We start from the raw sequence: 17,799 nt of genomic DNA, 5'->3' as shown, positions 1-17,799 counted from the left end.
GATCGATTTTTCCAGGCAACATCAATTTTTTCAATATAAAGACCATTGGGAATTTCTGTAACTATTGGACGTCCAGTTTATTTGTTCTAATTAAACATAGACATAGATTAATGTATCCACAACAGTTTCTTATCCTTAGTTCATAAGTTCACTTGATTGCATTGTTATTCTTTTTTTGACTTCTCTGATTTATTGTTTTTTGTAGATCATTAATTAGAGTTTGAGAATTTGTATATATTATTTCTATTAATGTAGTTATGCACCAAATAAAAATACACATAAATATACCACGTATATTTGCAGAATTTAGAGTATTTGCACTGATGTTTTTTCCCTGAGAGTGCACAGGTACATTGCTGTGTCATCTCATCGAACCTTTTTTGTACAGTTACATTAGTGACTCATTAGCCATGAGCACATACCTGTCGCACCAGAAATATTTAGTTATCTGTGTTGAATTCTTTATAACAGGATTTTACATAAAACATGGAAACTGTTGTGCGTCCCCACTGCACATTGCTACTCAGTCTATTAGCACATATATAATGTGACTGTACGCTGATATTTTGGTCTCTGTTCTATCGTATTTGCTCTTCCTCTCTTTTGCTCTTTTTTTCTGAGGTTTCCTTTTTGCATTAGCACCTTTGGTGTGTGCGGCAGTCAATCAGGTTGCTCCAAACCTGGGCTGAATCCACCGATGCAAGCCTGGGTTCGGAGCTACCCGAGTGCTTCACACAACCGCCCTGCACCCGGCGCTGCTGTTTTCCCTCCTCCACACAGCACTGCTGCTTTCCCTTGTCTCCTGGCTCCCACCTCCAAATCCTCTCCCAGCTCGCTGCTGCGAATGAAGCAGCGCAGTCATTTTGTTTTCCCATTGCTATTAGCCCTTCAGGGGTTTGTCTCAGGGTGCTAATATCAATAATAACGTGTTCTGCAGGCTTCACCGGCCTGTTACCAGCTTTGGGGGCGCGGCGCTAAGGCCCTCACTTAGTTCGGGTCTATAACTTGGGCTCTAGGCCATTGCCAGCCAGTGAAGCCCGCAGAAAACGTTACTATTGCTTAATTCTTGCGCTGTCCTTCTTCCTTTGTTATCAAAATGCATTGACTCTGGAATCTGTGCTTTATAAATGGCCACAATTATAGAAGTCTTTCTGAGATTCTTCGGTGTGATGGGGGAGGGGAATTTAATGAAGTGTTCATGTATTAATCAAACTTTAATAGTGATTTACACGAGTAGAGAAAGCAGCAAACAGAGGTGAATGGGGTGGAGGGGTTGTTTTCCAAGTTTCCCACAGTGACCTTGCTTTCAAATGGCCTTTATAGGTTTGTGCTCTTGTGAAGAGACTAATTTTATTCTTAAAGACACTAACAACTTTAAAAGAAATTGGGGAAGACAGGAATTTTGAACACAGCAACATACATGGGTTTATTATTTCTTTAAAAGTGCACAACTATATTTTTATGTTTTCATGGTAAATAGTTAATAAAGTTAATATTTATGCTGCCACTAAAGATCATTAACCAGAGTTAGTGGAGGGAGATGTGATGAGTTTATGGATAATCTTCCTTTAGGTCAGTGGAGGTGGGCAATTTTAATGAAGTTATTGTGCCTCTCAAACAGGCCACCACCTTCATTTAGAGGTGCCCTCATAAACAACTGGGCATTGCACCACACTTGAGGGTTCATTTCCATTGGAAATATATTCTATATTATTTACTTTTCTTCATCATGCTCAAACAAGGATTTTCCGTGGCGAATGGAGGTGACCTTTGTTCACGCACCTATTACCCCTTCTAGCCCCCCTCCTTTCTTTTCCAACAGATTGGCTTGTCCTATCCTCCCAATGCAATTACTCAGTTGGAGTGCTCTTTCACAACAATATTCCACTTCCTGGATGCATTGCCGCTGCTGCCAGGCAGCCTCCCTGACACCCGGAAAATCCGTCCTTTTCCACGCTCTAAAGCGCTGATCTTTCCTCTAGTCCTCGGCAAAATGCACTGCGGCTCCAGCCTCCTTTCAGGGCACCCACTCCTCTTAAAGTTCTTAACTTTGCCAGCCACCCCCTCTTCAATCGCTCTCCATCCTTATCCACCTCAGCTCACTGCCTACATGAAGGATGGCTCTCAATGCACAACCGTTCCCTTTTCAAATTTCTTCTTTGGTCTTAAATGGGCTGGGAGAATAGGTCAGGGGCAACGTGCTTGTATTGGAAGCAAGAAAACTCTGAGTATCATGGGTTCGAAACTCAGCCCCACGCTTAGAGGCTACACTCCACCATGAAGCGGGATATAAATGTATTGTGCTAACCCCTCAGTTGCTGCGATTGGTGTCCGGGGGCCTTATGCATCCATGGGGCCCCTGTCCTTCCACACCCAACCGGCCCAACTCCTATCTACCCTTAGCACTTGCCTTGGCACACCCTACGCCCTGGAGGTTTGCACTTATACCTAACGTGGCTCCAGGCTGTGTGTGCACTCAGCAACCCAAGCACTTCATCTGTAGCTCACCCTTGCGCTCAGACTCCCCAGCACTTACCCTATCTGACCTCTTGCTGGCTGCACTTGCATGTTCTGATTACTCGCAAGGCATTGTAGGTTAATTCTTTCTTCCTTTTCCCTGCACTGTGCTTATTAAATTTTGTGTTTGTAATGTATTTCACTCCCTTGTTCCCATCCCTCGCCCTGTGGGTGCTTTGAAACAGTATTTTACTTGCTGTATAAGCACCTTATAAGCAAACAATAAATAAATAAAATTATATTTAGAAATCTATCCTTGGACACTCCCTTCCTACCACCCTACTCTAGTCCCCCCACTGGCTAACTCCAGCGCACTCTTGCACTCTTAGACCACAAGACCCTCTCAACGTTACTGCCTCCTGCTCCCCACACATTGTCTTCCATTTCCACTCATTCTGCCTCCTGGCTCCTCCTCCTTCCGCTACTAAAACTCCCTGCACCCAATCATCGAGAACCAATCTCCTGCCACAACCTTCCCCAACAGGTGGAGTCTCTGGTTTTTATATTGTTCTCCCTGGGTTGGGCTCTTGGTGAGCGGCTGCACATGTGTCCGATAACTGGACCAGGGTTGAGATTGGCTGCTGCTTCGGGGTGTCACTTGACCTCACTTTGGGCCTATGAATGCAGTTCAAGACTTCCTCTGCCCTGTCTGCCATCAATTGCAACAGGATCTTTTCAGGATCCAGCTCCCCCTTTCCTGAGCATGTGAGGTGTAGGCTGACAAAAAACTCATTGTTTATGTCTCAATGACTACAGGATATTGTTCCACAATGAATTTGCACATTGTAGCTCCACAAAGGGAATATCTGTGAAGGAGAAAGGTATGTGTTACTTTTGTGTAACACATGGTTAAATCTGCGGTTGGGAAACCACAAGCGGACATTATTTCAATAGCAGTAGTTCAGAGCCAACACATCGAGAAATGCATGGTTGGAGGCTCATAAACTTGCAACATTGCACCAGGCACGTGTTTCTGGCACCCTAGGAGTGTTTCACAGGGTCTGAGAAATGAATTCTCTGACACTGCATACTAAGCCAAAATAGTGTCAAGTTAAATGGCTGCTAGCGTCAGGCAGATGAAACTTCAGGTTCAATGGGGAGGGTGTCCACAACAGGGGGCTCTGTGATTGTCCCCCATCATGCATTGGGCGCCAAGGTATGGAGATGTCACATGGGGATCCTACCCATACCTCTCTTGTGCCCTCATGCAGCTCTCTGACTCACCCGGTTGCTCCACAGATACAGACAGGGGATCTTGCCCCATATCTCCCCATTGGCCCTCTACTGGGCTGCCAATGTAATAGCTGTAAAGGTAGTGCAAATTAGTTTGGAGGCAGTCTTTTCTGTGTATCACAGAACAGATATAGGGCTGGTGCACAAGGAGCCACGCATTACTATTGGATTGGTTGCCTTTGCCCTGGGCAATCCTGTAAGAGGGGCATGGTCAAGGACTACAGTCAGTTGTCGGCCAGTGAGTTAATACTTCTGTGCCTCTACTACCCACTGAATAGCTATACACTCCAACTCAGTGGTGTGTGAGGAGTCGGGAAAAATAAATCGGAAACAATTGAGACATGATTTTGGTTAAAGACTGAAAAAAGGGGTTGGGAAAATGCCTCTCAGACCCTGCTCTGCTCTAAGAGGAATGTCCCTACCTAAACCAAAAAAGGACATTCTGACACAGACAGATCCTTCAATACAAAACTGTTGCATGTCCAAAGTTCAATTCGGACCCTCACACTATACTAAATTCTAAGGTGAAGTTGGTAATGTGTTTAGCGTTGGGTGGTTTAGAAAAGTGTGCATGAAGGAAGAATAAATAACTCCAACACAAACGTTCTTCAAGGATAAAGATTTTTGTTCCAGAGGGTTGCTCCCTACCCCTGGATTCTTCTTGACTTTACAATCTTTCTAAAAACACCAACTCCTTGTGTCTTTCATGAACAGCAACCCCAGAAGCTGAATGTCTCCAGAAGCCTGGTTCTCTCTAGGCTGGACCACAGCCTCTTTCTAAATCTACCTGGCTCTACTCTTTGCATTTTGCAACTAATCCAGAACAGTTTAGAGCAAACAAGGCTGCTAAATTACCCCTCTCCTAGTCTACCTTTAGAAGGAGTCAGAAGAAACAAACACAACTGGTGCAAATGACAAACGCTCTAGTCTAACCATTTTATGATTAAAAAGGATTCCAACAATTATCTTACACATCGGGGATTGATATTGAACTTTTCTGTCAACTCATCAATAACTACATACCGTCCTGAAGAGGGCTATAATATAAACAGTGGAACACCAGGGAAGGTGTTGACGACATCTGTTCAGCCGAAACATATGTAGACATCCCACAGACACCCCAACTAAGATGTCTTTTTCTCAAACGAACTTTCAGCTAAAGCTGTACATTAAGAGTTCTCCCCTGCCATTATTAGTTTGTGGTAACAAATTTTGCTGTCAATGTGATGAATTATGAATGTCACTTACTAACACAAGTCAACATTGGTATAAAAATGCAATCATTCTGGACTGTTTTTCTCCTTAAATTGTTCTTTTTATCAAATTCTTCTCAAATGTTTGTGATGCCTTTTGGACAGCACACATAGCACGATTTTGTATTGAATTGAATGTAGATTAAAATGTGTTTTTAAATGATTACCTGCTTGGCATAATTACCTGGACAGATGAATTAGATAATCTATCCAGTTGTGTTTGTTTCTTCTGACTCCTTCTAAAGGTAGACTAGGAGAGGGGTAATTTAGCATCCTCGTTTGCTCTAAACTCCATTTAAGTGGTCCCTATACTGCTTAAATTCCCCTAAAACAAAAAATTTCGGGACCTACACAATTTTTTCCTCCTAATCCAGAACAGGACTGCAAGACTTGTCCTTGGTTTCAAGAGCAGGGGTTGTACCTCTCCAGCCCTGAAATCTCTCCACTGGCTCCCGTTGCCTGCAAGGATCAAGTTCAAGACCCTCTGCATCGTCCACAAGACTTTCCGAGACCAGGGACCACACTACATCCAACTACCCCTTCCTAAGCATCTTCCTTCTCGAGCCCTCCGCTCAGCCACCTCCAACTCTCTGAGGGTCAGACGCTTCTCCAGGCAGAGAGTGGGGTGGGGGTAGATCTCTGTCCTTGGCTGGGGCCCCCCTCTGGAGCAGCCTCCTTGCCTCTCTGAAACTTGAGCAGAACCACCTAAGTTTCCAAAAGCAACTCAAGACCTTCCTTTTTGCATTTGATTTCTCTCTCTCTCCCCTGCTGATGCTCCTGTCTGTTGCGCTAACTGGTTACCTGGCCACCTTCTGAACCTCACGGGCACCAGGCTCCTCCACAGCCAGTAGCCACTTGTGCTGCCTCCAGACCTCCCACCCACTTAGGGACTGTATCTGCTACCCTACAGTTCCCTGCTTCCCTGCATTTACTTGAGCCACCACACAGGCAGCATTGCAGCATTCACCGTGCTTATTGCCACTGCATTCTCCTCCGCCTCCCCCTGGAATGTCTCCTCTCCCCCCCACACACTTGCACAATCTGAATGACACAAGGCTTAGTAAAATTGTTTGTTTTGTCCTCCCTCTGGCTACTCTTCCTTGTCTTGTCGCGCCTAGGAAGACTTGTTTACAGGTGCGTTATAAATCACTTGTCATATCCTCATATCATATCACTGACGCCAAAATGGTCTGGCGTTCTACTTTAGTCTTTTTCTGGATACCTGGTATACTCTCCGGCCAGGGGTTTGCTCCTTCTCTCCTGGGTAACACAATCCTTTTTCTAGTCCTGATATTTCTTCTCAGGACGTTATTAACTTTAGTATGTTTCTTGTAATTGCCTGGTATAATCCCCTGCCTGGGCTTCTTGTATTCACACACTTGTAATTGCCTGGCATACTCTCCTGCCATGGCTTCTGTTCATACTGGCTCTATGCCCTCTCCCAAACTTGCACATTTACTTGGCTTGATAATGTAACTGCTTGATATATTATCCTGTCCAGGTTTCACATATGCTTGCACTGTATACATTCTCATACTTTTAAGAGTTTCACTTGCAGTTAATTTCCCCTTTTGAAAATAAGCTCTCTCTCTCTCTTTCTTTCTCTAGCGTTTCTTTATTTGCAATTACTTGCATTCAGAGTGGCTGCTGATACACCCCTCTATCCCCGCTGTCTTTGGGTGGACTCACTGGTTCTTGTTGGCATTCCTGGTTTCTTTGTGGCCAGCCAGTGACAGTCTTTCGCTTCTTTACTTCTCGCAACTGCATCCTCTCGACTTTCCCGTCTCTTGCGGCTTCTGCTGGGCTCGCCTGCTTCATTCCAGGCTCTGGTGAGTAAGACACTGCTTTCTTCGCGTCCCAGCTCTCTCTGCTTGGCTGTTGAGACGAACGGCTCCACCAAATCTGTTTCAGCCTTTCAGTTTCTCAGTCCACACGGAGAATTGCAACTCTCTCCTGCAAGCAGCACACCTCAACTCTCTGCTTCTGCTCTATAGATTTCCCAGTCACAGGTGTGTATGTGTAACAAGTAGAGTGCTCCTTGGGCTTGTAGACCCCTTTGCTCTGCATTGCTTGGTTCTTTTTCCTCGTCCCAATGGTTTGGTAATTCTGGGAAAGGAAGTCCATTCTTGACTCTTTGCACAATAAACTTGGGAAAACATCCTTAATGGTTTTCAAGGGCAAGTCAGTACTGGATGATTGGCAGGTGGAACTAGAGAAGGCGTTTTCAAAAGTGTCACAAGGCAGATCAGAGTTGAAAGGTCTTGGGAAAAGGTTTTCACAACCCTTCATAGGCGTATGGGGAAATGTATTACAATAGGCAATCAGGGTATTGGGTATGGGAGGGTTATCCTCAAAGGAAAATGGAGGATACCATGTCTCATTCGAGGAAGCCATGACATCTCCCCAGAGTTTGTCTCCCCCATGTGATCCTCCCTCATATAGCCACCCCCAGGGTCAGGATCAGGTAGCGGCTGTCGGCCCCGGGCCACATGGGAGGAGGTCACCGCCGGGGATAAAGTGATGACTATCAGATTTATCACAGGTGGCATATTTTTTCTCTTTGTTGGATCATCTTACTGATCAACAGTATGGGTTGTTAGACTCCATTCCTCATTTATGTAAGTATTAGTCTCAAACCAAATTGTGAGGCATCCGCTTGAAGGCTGAATAATTCCATAAAGTTTGGCATAATCAGGAGTGGTGGGTTACTTATGGAGCACCTCAACTGATCAAAGGCCTTTTTCAGTACTTTCCAACCATTGTATCCCATTGAATTTAGATCCTGTGGGTGGTTCCCCTAAGGGGCAAGCTTTGGTTGAAAAGTTTGGTATACATCTTCAATAATAGCCATCCAAGCCCAAAAAAGCATTTAGCCCTGCTGGTCTTGGCAACATGAATGCCTTGGATGCTCTTCATATTGGTTGCTTACAGATGTACGGCTCCTTTCCCAACCTGGAAGTCCAGGTACTTAACCAGTGGTAAGGGGAGATGGCATGTATTGGGATTGGCTGAAAGTCAGGCCTTTCAAAGGCTTCAGGTCACTAGACATAGATGCTTTACTTTAGCTGCCCAACTGTTGCTGTCAATCATAATGGCATCTAGGTAGACTCCTGAGAAGGCCTGATGGAGCTGAATCACCACATGCATATCACTCTCGGACAGGTAGCCGGTTCACTATGGAGGACACAACGAAGCACTGTGAAGTGAAATAGACCCATTGGTGTAACAAAGGACGTCTTTTATTGATCGTTGGGGGCCAGCTGGATCTGCCAATAGTTCTTTGTGAGGTCAAGTGTGGACATGTACTTAGCGGCTTCAATCAGCTTGATCATTTTGTGGATGTTCATTGAGGAAGCATTGAATTTCGAGATCTCATTCATTTTCTGGAAATCTATGCAAAACAACCGTCAGTAGGTTTTGATCCTTGTCTTCGGGGGCACAATGTAATGTATGTAATGTAAAGTGGTCTTATATAGAGCCCTTCTGCCAATAATGTTGGCCTCGCTGCACATTGGTCTGTAAGTAAAGAGTGCAGGGTGTGTTGGCCTGATAGCGGGAAGGCAGGTGCAGAAACCTTTGGTGTTGATGGATGCAGGTCAAATGTACCCATTACCTGCGTGTCGATATGAATATCTCTATGTTATTTGTGGTTGCTACCGACTGGGTAGGTTAGTCATATGGGCAGCCTCTGGATTCTGGAGTGCAAAAATTAACAGCATGGTTGTTGATAGAAGATGGATAGGGTCTGAATCTGTTAAGTGCACTAGACCTAGGCGGTCATCTGTAGGAGTGTGGTAGGTGTAAGGATGCAAGAGTCTAGTAGTGAGCAGTTAGTAGAAGGATGAGGGGGTGGAGATTGGGGGCAAGGGTGTTTTCAAATTCTGGCGCTTGGAGGTAGATTTCTCTGAGATTAAAGGTGCAGACCAGTGCCACACTGGAGAGGTTCCATGAGTCAACTTGGTTTCCACAGATGGTAGTGCCAAGAGTTTCGAAAAAGGCAGGTTGTGAATTAGCCCATGTTTCTGGTGCACAGTTTGTAGTCGGTTGCTATTATTTTCCTTGCCTTCCAAAGTGGTTGGCTGAAAAGCCAAGTCTTGAGTTGTTTCCTGAAAGTTAGGTGGTTCCCCTCCAGGTGGTGGGCTTTGGGTAGGGTGTTCCACAGTTTCTTGGCCAGAACTAAAAAAGGGGTTCCTCCCTGGCATTTCCTGTTGAAGTTGGGGACAAGTACAAGTGCAGCATTGCTGGACCTAAGTGTTCTGGAAGGAGTGTAGTATTGAAACTTACTTCTGAAGGAGCAACGCCCCCTCTCTGTGATATGAATGATGGGTGATGCACAAGGTTTTGAAATTAACACTTTTTTTGATGGGTAGCCAGTGTAGAGTACGTAATGCTGGCATGATACGTTCAAATCGCTTCATTCTGAGAAGTAGCCTTGCTGCTGCATTTTGAACTCTTAGACGTTTCCTCGTTGGGTTACCTGGCAGTCCAGGATAGAGGCTGTTTGCAAAGTCTAGTTAGGATAGTATTACGGAAAGTATTGCCATGGCCCTGTGGTTGTGGGTTAGTTAAGGTAATATGCAGCGCAGCATGCACAGCTGAGATAAACAGCTTCTGACGATGGCTTTGACCTGTGGATCAAGAGTGAGGGTGTTGTCCATTTTTGTTCCAAGATTTCTTTCTATGGTTGACGGGAGTGGCCAAGGTCCCATCAATGACCCAGAGTTCCAGCATCTTCTTGACCCCTTCTTCTTCGCTTTCGTAAAGATAAAAATGCTGTAGGTAGGACCATAGATCTTGTTCTGGTTGGCCTAGAGGTGAGCGGGGATCAATTCCAGCAGGAATACCAAGGGGCCATCAAGGAGGGCTCCTCGGGTTACTGCCATGCCTTCAGCCAGGTGATGTGATTCAACTTGCTCGTTCGCTGGCAATAGCCAGTAATTGTGTTCACTGATCACCGTCGTAATTTCATAGTGTCCATGCTGCTGGGCAGTCTGCTTATTTTCTGAGGTCGGTAATAGCATGAGCCCCAAACATCCCAATTTGAACCTTCGCAGTTGAATTCACCGATTGTGCGACCACTATTACCTCTCTTGGTGATCCTTAAATTGTCTTGTGCAAGGCATTGGCACACTATTAGCTGCTCTTGTATGGCATTTATGAAATCTCTGGTCCTCATCTCTGTTTGTTTCTCCTTCTCATCCTTCTTTCAGAATGTCCAGAAGGTCACGTGATTCCCTTCCACAAACCAGCTGGAAAGGGAAACCCCAGTGGTAGCTTGCAGTATTTTTCTGGCGGCTGCCATTTCCCAAGGTAGCAGCTCATACCAGTTTCTAGTGTCCATTGATACCAATCGGACTGAGAAAGAACTGGTTAAGGTACTCCTCAGGGACAAATGTCTAGAGATAGTAACAGTCTTTTTAATATTTATTTTTAGTTTCGTCATGACCTAGGACATGAAGGGGTGCCATGGTCAGTACCTATCTCTTTTGGGACTCCTACCCGGGGGAAGTATGGTATCAGATGCTTAACTATGCTTTGTGTAGTGTTACTCTTCATGGGAAAGGCTGTCGGTTTTTGCGTAAATTGAGACTAAAGTTTTTCTTTTCGAATAATATGATCCCTAGGGAACTTAACATCTCAGGCTTTTCAAGACCTTCCACCTTTACCCCCAACTCTAATGATCTGCCCCCAGAGGTTTTGATCTTTGAAAAATTAGTTCTCAAAGAAATAGAGAAAGTTATCCGCCACCCAAAAAATCGACAAGGACCCAACTTGAGGCTTTCTGAGTTCGAGGCTATTGAGAGATTAGCCTCGGATCAGTCTATAGTCATCAAGGCTGCAGATAAGGGTGGTGGGATAGTTGGCTGGGATGCTGATCGCTATGATCAAGAAGCTCTGAGACTTCTACACATCCCTGGGCACTATTCCAATTTGATGAAAGACCCATCAGAAATGATTAAACTAAAGGTACTCAAACTCACTGAGGAAGGAAACCAATTGGGTTTCCTTTTCACTAAAGAGGTTGAATTTATCAACCTCTCGGAAGATCGCATACCCTTATTTTACATTATGCCTAAAATACATAAAGACACTGAGAACCCCCCAGGACGACCTATAGTCTCGGGGTGTGGTTCATTACTTGAACCCCTGTCGAAATATATTGACTTTTTTATTAAACCTCTGGCGATGGCCACGCCCACTTTTCTCCTTGACTCAAGAGATGTTATTAATTTGGTGGAAACAAAAGCATTTGATCCCAGTACTCAAATTCTAGAGCGCTCTATACAAATATCCCTCAGGATAGAGCGGTGGAGAGCCTGCGCATAATGTTAGACCGGCGCGCACAACCACATTTGGTTCCTACAGAATTCCTTTGTAAAGCAGCAGAGTTAGTTCTTAAGAACAGTTTCTTTAAATTCAAGGAGGAATTCTTCTTGCAATGTAAGGGGACAGCAATGGGATGTACTTTTGCACCCAACCTTGCCATTATTTTCATGGCACTTTTGGAGGAAGAAAAAATCCTGTCAACATTCAATCCATTTAGGGGTCAAATCAAAGTGTACCGTCGATACATCGACGATATATTTATGATTTGGGAAGGCTCATCAACATCATTGACTTCATTTGTCCAATGGCTTAATGAGATAGACTTAGATATTCATTTCACTTTTGAATATTCAGTACACAGAATTCCTTTTCTGGATTTGTCTATCTTTGTCAAAGAAGGGCATCTCTGCACAGAATTACATAGGAAACCCTTACGGCTTCTTTGGGATGTTCTTACGGCTACGCCGTAACTGCACAGATATCGCAGATTTTGCTAAACATGCAGCGATTTTGGAAAAAAGACTATTGGAACGGGGATATCCAAAGAAACTAATAAAAAATTCCAAAAAGAGAGCTCGACATACCAACCGAGATCTTCTATTGACACCCAAGGGAGACATTGAAAAGAAAGATGAATTAGTATGCGTCTCAACCTTTTGTCAACATAGCAATGCTATTAGAGGTATCATCTTAAAAAACTGGCGAATTCTTAACACATCAGGAATATCTATACCCAGACCTCTATTTGCTTTCAAAAAAGGGAAAAATTTGAAGCAAAAGATTACTCGTGCCAGTAGAACTTTTCCCAAAGTGCATACAATTCGCGACACTAATTCCAACCCAGTGGTGGGACACTACCCTTGTACTTCATGTGTCGCTTGCAAGTTCTCCAAAAAAACTATGTCATTTGAATCACAGACCAGAAAGTGGACCCTTCGCACTTTTACCACTTGTAAAAGTAAGAATGTCATTTATGCCATTCGCTGCCCATGTCAGTTGCTTTATGTAGGCAAAACAACTAGAGAAGTGAGTACCCGTATTAATGAGCACCGTTCTAAGATTAGAACTCGAAATCTCAATGCTCCAATGGTAATCCATTTTATTGAGATGGGCCACACGGCTGACCAGGTGGAATGGTTTTGCATAGAAAAAGTATATGCACAAAATCAATCCCAACTATCAAAAAACTTAGATTACAAAGAACAAATGTGGATATTTAATCTAAAAACACTAACATTGGGCCTGAATACCCTGGAACCATGGAACTCGAGTAACTAAACACTACTCGTCATAATATTTGACATTCTTGGATCGTGAATCCCTCAATGTGAATCTATATGCCCATGCATAACTGACATTGTCTTTTTCTAAGTGCTTTGCTACAGTGCGCGTCACTTCTATATCTGCCGTGCTCTAATCACGGTTTTTTACTCACGATCGTGTGGTCACGTCGTGCAGTACACTATTTTGTTGTTTAATTACGTGCGTTTCTCTTCTAAGACCGCATGGCCACTCAGAACGTAGGCCAGCTCATTTTATGGTCACGTGGCTGATTACGTGATCACATGATGTCTTTCACGCGTATATTAACATCCTTGAAACGGTGATACTCTGTTGCACGCCACTTCCAATTGAACCTAGCTGCTATACGGGTGACTAGCTGCCGCGAGAACCGGAGAGTTGCATCGCCTAAGGTAAAGACTCTGCTGCGCGGGTGTTTTTAATTGTAAGAACAAATGGGTTCTTTTTCACACACTTAAATGTTTGTGTTGTGTTTAGGCCCATATAACATCAGGCGCAGCCCTCCCTGGATTCGGGGAGTCATCTTCACATTTATTGCCGCGGGTTGAACAAGCGTTTGGACATTCCCGGTAAGACCTGTTGGCTCACCCTTGAACATTTTAAATTCTAAATTTGTGATCTGCACTGTGGGAGCTAATGGGATGATGTGTAAATGCCCTTTTACACTCTGCAGAGAAGAACTTTGGCGTTCACACATTCGGTTATCTGCAGGAAATTCGACTGGGACGTTGTTATCTAGTGTACACAAGTGGACCCAGTGTATAATCAAAGGCAGAGACGTTCAGTCTTCCACTGTATGAATGAAGGTTAGTTTACTTCTTCATTGTCAGCCAGTGATAGACCCTTTCTTAGTTGAATCTTGAGCTTGTGACTTTTGTGTTCTGTTCGCGGGCCGCAAAAGTGAAGGTCCTATACATTGGCCCGGTCATTTGTGTGTATATCTGTAGTACTGATTCTGCCTATGACCTGGTTTTACATCCTATCTGCCTCCCAGAGACACCAATATAAGAGGGTAGCACTACTCTCTACCAGACACCTCAGATCCATCCCGGAGTTATCCCGGGTTGGAAGCAGGCTCTTGTATATGATTATTCATTGTTTTATTTAAATTTTTCATTACACATATTAGGTTTATTATTGATGTTGTATGTTCTCTTTCTAAGTTTAGTGGTTTCAAAAAATTGATGTGTCGAATCTGTTTTTTCTTTCTTTTTTATGTTAGAATATACTTTTGTTACTCCTGATGAAGACGTCACTACACTAAAGTATATACGTCGAAACCGGTTGAGTTTGGATTAAGATGAGGTCGTGGTCAAAAAACTCTGGGACCCATCTTAATTGCCTATGCCACTGATGTTACCTGTTGTGGCTCGTTAAACTGATTTCATATTCTTTCTATAAATTTTTCAGATGAATCAACTGTGATGAATTTTCTTATAGATTTTACATTGTATATTGATTGGCGTTCAGTATGAGTGGTTTGTCTAATGGATGGATGAGGTTGTATGCTTGGATGATTGAATAAGATGATTTTTACTATATAGATGTGTTCTTTTTAATAAAAGTTGCTTCCTGCTATGTAAATTGTTTTCACAAGTGCAGATTTAATCATGATTTGTTTGATATATTAAATCAGTATCAGGTTCAATAAAATCCTTGATACCACATTTCTTGAATTGTTTCCTTTGGATGCCCTTCCGTTATCCAAATTTAGAGTAATACTCCCATCCAAAGTGTGGGGTTTCCTGTGTCTTTCAGAGAAACACATGTCGGTTACTGGGTGACATAGTCAAAGATATGCAGGATGTAACAATTCCCTGCCCTGGAGGGTCTCAGAGGACCCATAGTAGCAATATTGGTTCGGGAGAAAGGCTCTCAATGATGGGCAGAGAGGGTAAGGGGGGCCCTATGCACATTAGAATCTCAGGAGGATAGCTCAGGGGCAACATGCTCACCTCGGAAGCAAAACGACACAGAGCAACACAGGTTCGATCCCCGGGTCCGCGCTTAGAAACCTCTGGGTATTAAGCGCATTATAAATAAACTATCATGTCATATCAGACATATGAGACTTTTCCTGGTACACAGGGCAGTCAAAACAATACTTCTGGATTTTCTGTAATACCCCAGGCCAGAAATACCTACTAATCACGTGTTCTTGGGTTTTGATGTCTGCTTCGTGTCCCTACTGAGATGTGGGAAGGTGTGAGGTCTAGATGAGCCCTTAGATAATGGGGAGGGCCAAACAATTGGTCCAGTCTGGCCATCCCCACACAATATAACAAATAAAACAACCAACCACAATCCCTCCTTCTTCCCCCTTCCCTCCTCTGTAACCAGCGCCTGGATGCCTTTAGGTTTTGCACGCTTTGCAAATGCCAAAATAAATAAATAAATAAACTCTTTTCTACAAAGTAAGGAACGCCTAGCGTCCCACCCTCTTCGTCATAGACAGCAGTATGAACGGGTGACTTCACAAACAGGGTTTCTAAGTTGAGCACTGGAGAACTCTTCCCAGGACGTGAAGGCATCCTGCCTCTAAGGGTCTGAAGATGCAATGAGATGAGAAGTGGGGGGTGGGGGGTCTGGTCATCCTCTGAGGGTTCTACTTGGTCTAGAAGAGAGGAGGAACCAAGCCCATTATCCACTGGATTAGGGGAGCTCTGGGAGGCCTCCAGAAGTACCAGCTTGGTCCGTAGAGCCAGACAGGGGACCTTCTGCGAGGCTTGATATGATTGACAATCTCTTGCCTGATTTTCGAAGAAATAGGAGAAAACCTCTGTCAACAAATTAGATGGTGCAAATACAATAATATCTGAACTGAAAATGCCCTTCGCTCCTATGATCCTTCTGCTAATTTGAGCAAGCATTAAAAAAATGAAACCTTCTCTGCCTTTGCAAGGAACTCAGAAGAACTACATTCCCCATGGATGTGAAAGATATTGAAGTTGCAATAAAATCATTGAAACCTCGGGAAAGCCAACCCGCCTAGATGTCCTAAAGGCAGACATCATTTGTCTGTTGTATATTTTTACTTTATTTCAGGATTTCAGCTGAAATGTCCGATTATGCAAAAGGCAGAGCCATTGCATGGCCATTTACAGATGTTCCAATTAGTGTAGTCCCCAAACAAGATAAAGGCTATTGCAGACTAGCACATGCCTGCCCTATTTCACTTAAATATTTGGACACTGCGATCAATGCAAAAGCCATTGCCGATTGACTCACCGCTCCATCACATCATTCATGTTCTCATCAAGGCGGATTTCCTGCTGAGAATATGGACAATATGCTATTAATATGTCATATTGCACAAGCTATATTAGCCCGAAGCCAAAAGAACTTTGATTAGGTTTCTTGGAAATTATTTTCGTCTCAATGCAATCTTTTGGCATGGTGTTGAAAGATACGGTGAGATTCATTTGGCAAAATTAATTAATCTTTTATAACATGATTAATACCGGGGCACAGTCTCTAACCGCGGGACCGGGATTCGGACCGGTATCGCTCTGCGTTGTCTTACTTCCAAGACAAACGCTTTACCCCCGAGCGATCCTCCCGGTTCATGATACTATAGCAAATGGTTTTGTCAAAAGGAGCATATCCTCTAATATAGGTGTGACCATAGCCTGCATATTAATACTGCATCATTGAAAGTGTTCATGGTTATCACAGATAACTAGTAATTGGAAGCTGTTCGTGGGTGTCACACTGCTGTCATTACCAGGTCAGAGCCATGGCGAAAACATCCAAAGAGGCTCCAGTGCCTCCATCAAATTGTTGCCTTCATTGGTTAATTTAAATCTATTGAAAATGAAAAAGGCCTAAATATTTAATGACTGTTGTCATTGTAAGTCTGCAGGATCATTAGTCATTCGTGTTATTTAAATTCATAGGTATTCCGTACTAATAGTCTAGAGTAAGTACTTGCATCATAAATATTGAAGCAGTTGTAAAGCATTGATTCTCGCATAGCAAACTAGTCCCTCCAAGCTGACATCCAAGTGGATTGCCAAAGGCTTGGACATCCATTAGCGATAGTTGGCAAGATGCATGTGAGCGCAGTGCTCATCATTAGTGAGATGCGTGTGAGCGCAGTGCTCATCATTAGTGAGATGCTGTGAGCGCAGTGCTCATCATTGGTGAGATGCGTGTGAGCGCAGTGCTCATCATTGGTGAGATAAGTGTGGGTGCAGTGCTCATCATTGGTGAGATGCGGGTCAGCAGAGTGCTCATCATTGGTGAGAGGCTTGTGAGTGCAGTGCTCATCATTGGTGAGATGCTTGTGGGTGCAGTGCTCATCATTGGTGAGATGCTTGTGAGCGCAGTGATGCTTGTGAGCGCAGTGCTCATCATTAGTGAGATGCTGTGAGCGCAGTGCTCATCATTGGTGAGATGCGTGTGAGCGCAGTGCTCATCATTGGTGAGATACGTGTGGGTGCAGTGCTCATCATTGGTGAGATGCGGGTCAGCAGAGTGCTCATCATTGGTGAGATGCTTGTGAGTGCAGTGCTCATCATTGGTGAGATGCTTGTGGGTGCAGTGCTCATCATTGGTGAGATGCTTGTGAGCGCAGTGATGTGTGTGAGCGCAGTGCTCATTATTGGTGAGAGGGTTGTGGGCGCAGTGCTCATCATTGGTGAGATACGTGTGAGTGTAGTGCTCATCATTGGTGAGATGCTTGTGAGCGCAGTGCTCATCATTGTTGAGATGCTTGTGGGTGCAGGACTCATCATTGGTGAGATGAGTGAGCGCAGTGCTCATCATTGGTGAGATACGTGTGGGTGCAGTGCTCATCATTGGTGAGATGCGGGTCAGCAGAGTGCTCATCATTGGTGAGATGCTTGTGAGCGCAGTGATGCTTGTGAGCGCAGTGCTCATCATTGGTGAGATGCTTGTGAGCGCAGTGCTCATCATTGGTGAGAGGCTTGTGAGCGCAGTGCTCATCATTGGTGAGATGCGAGTGAGCGCAGTTCTCATCATTGGTACGCGTTAGCAGGCATGGTCCTATTTGGAAATCCCATTCATTGCGTTTGATAAAGCCAAATAATACTTGTGCCTGTTTAATTGTCTGCTCATTCATATTTTTAATGGGTGCATCAATTAATACAATGGAAATTGTTACTTAAAAAAAAAAAATAACAGTTGCTGTTTTGTGCAGATATTG

At 44.0% G+C, this 17,799-nt stretch overlaps 1 protein-coding gene and 1 long non-coding RNA gene across 2 annotated transcripts in view; one reads left to right on the top strand and one right to left on the bottom strand.

Moving 5' to 3' along the window:
• The window catches only part of LOC138569344 (uncharacterized), a 29,630-nt gene extending 15,331 nt beyond the window's left edge, over positions 1-14,299 (top strand). Inside the window, exon 2 of the long non-coding RNA XR_011303216.1 lies at positions 13,855-14,299. This is a non-coding gene — a long non-coding RNA (uncharacterized lncRNA). The remainder of the gene's footprint in view (positions 1-13,854) is intronic.
• CBARP (CACN subunit beta associated regulatory protein) overlaps positions 1-17,799 on the bottom strand; it is a 200,992-nt gene that overhangs the window by 173,900 nt on the left and 9,293 nt on the right. The window lies entirely within an intron of this gene.

The sequence above is a fragment of the Ambystoma mexicanum genome, chromosome 1p (genome assembly GCF_040938575.1).
Source record: "Ambystoma mexicanum isolate Mex_15411 chromosome 1p, UKY_AmexF1_1, whole genome shotgun sequence".
NCBI classification, from domain to species: Eukaryota; Metazoa; Chordata; class Amphibia; order Caudata; family Ambystomatidae; genus Ambystoma; species Ambystoma mexicanum.
This window is presented reverse-complemented; position numbering and strand designations above follow the sequence as displayed.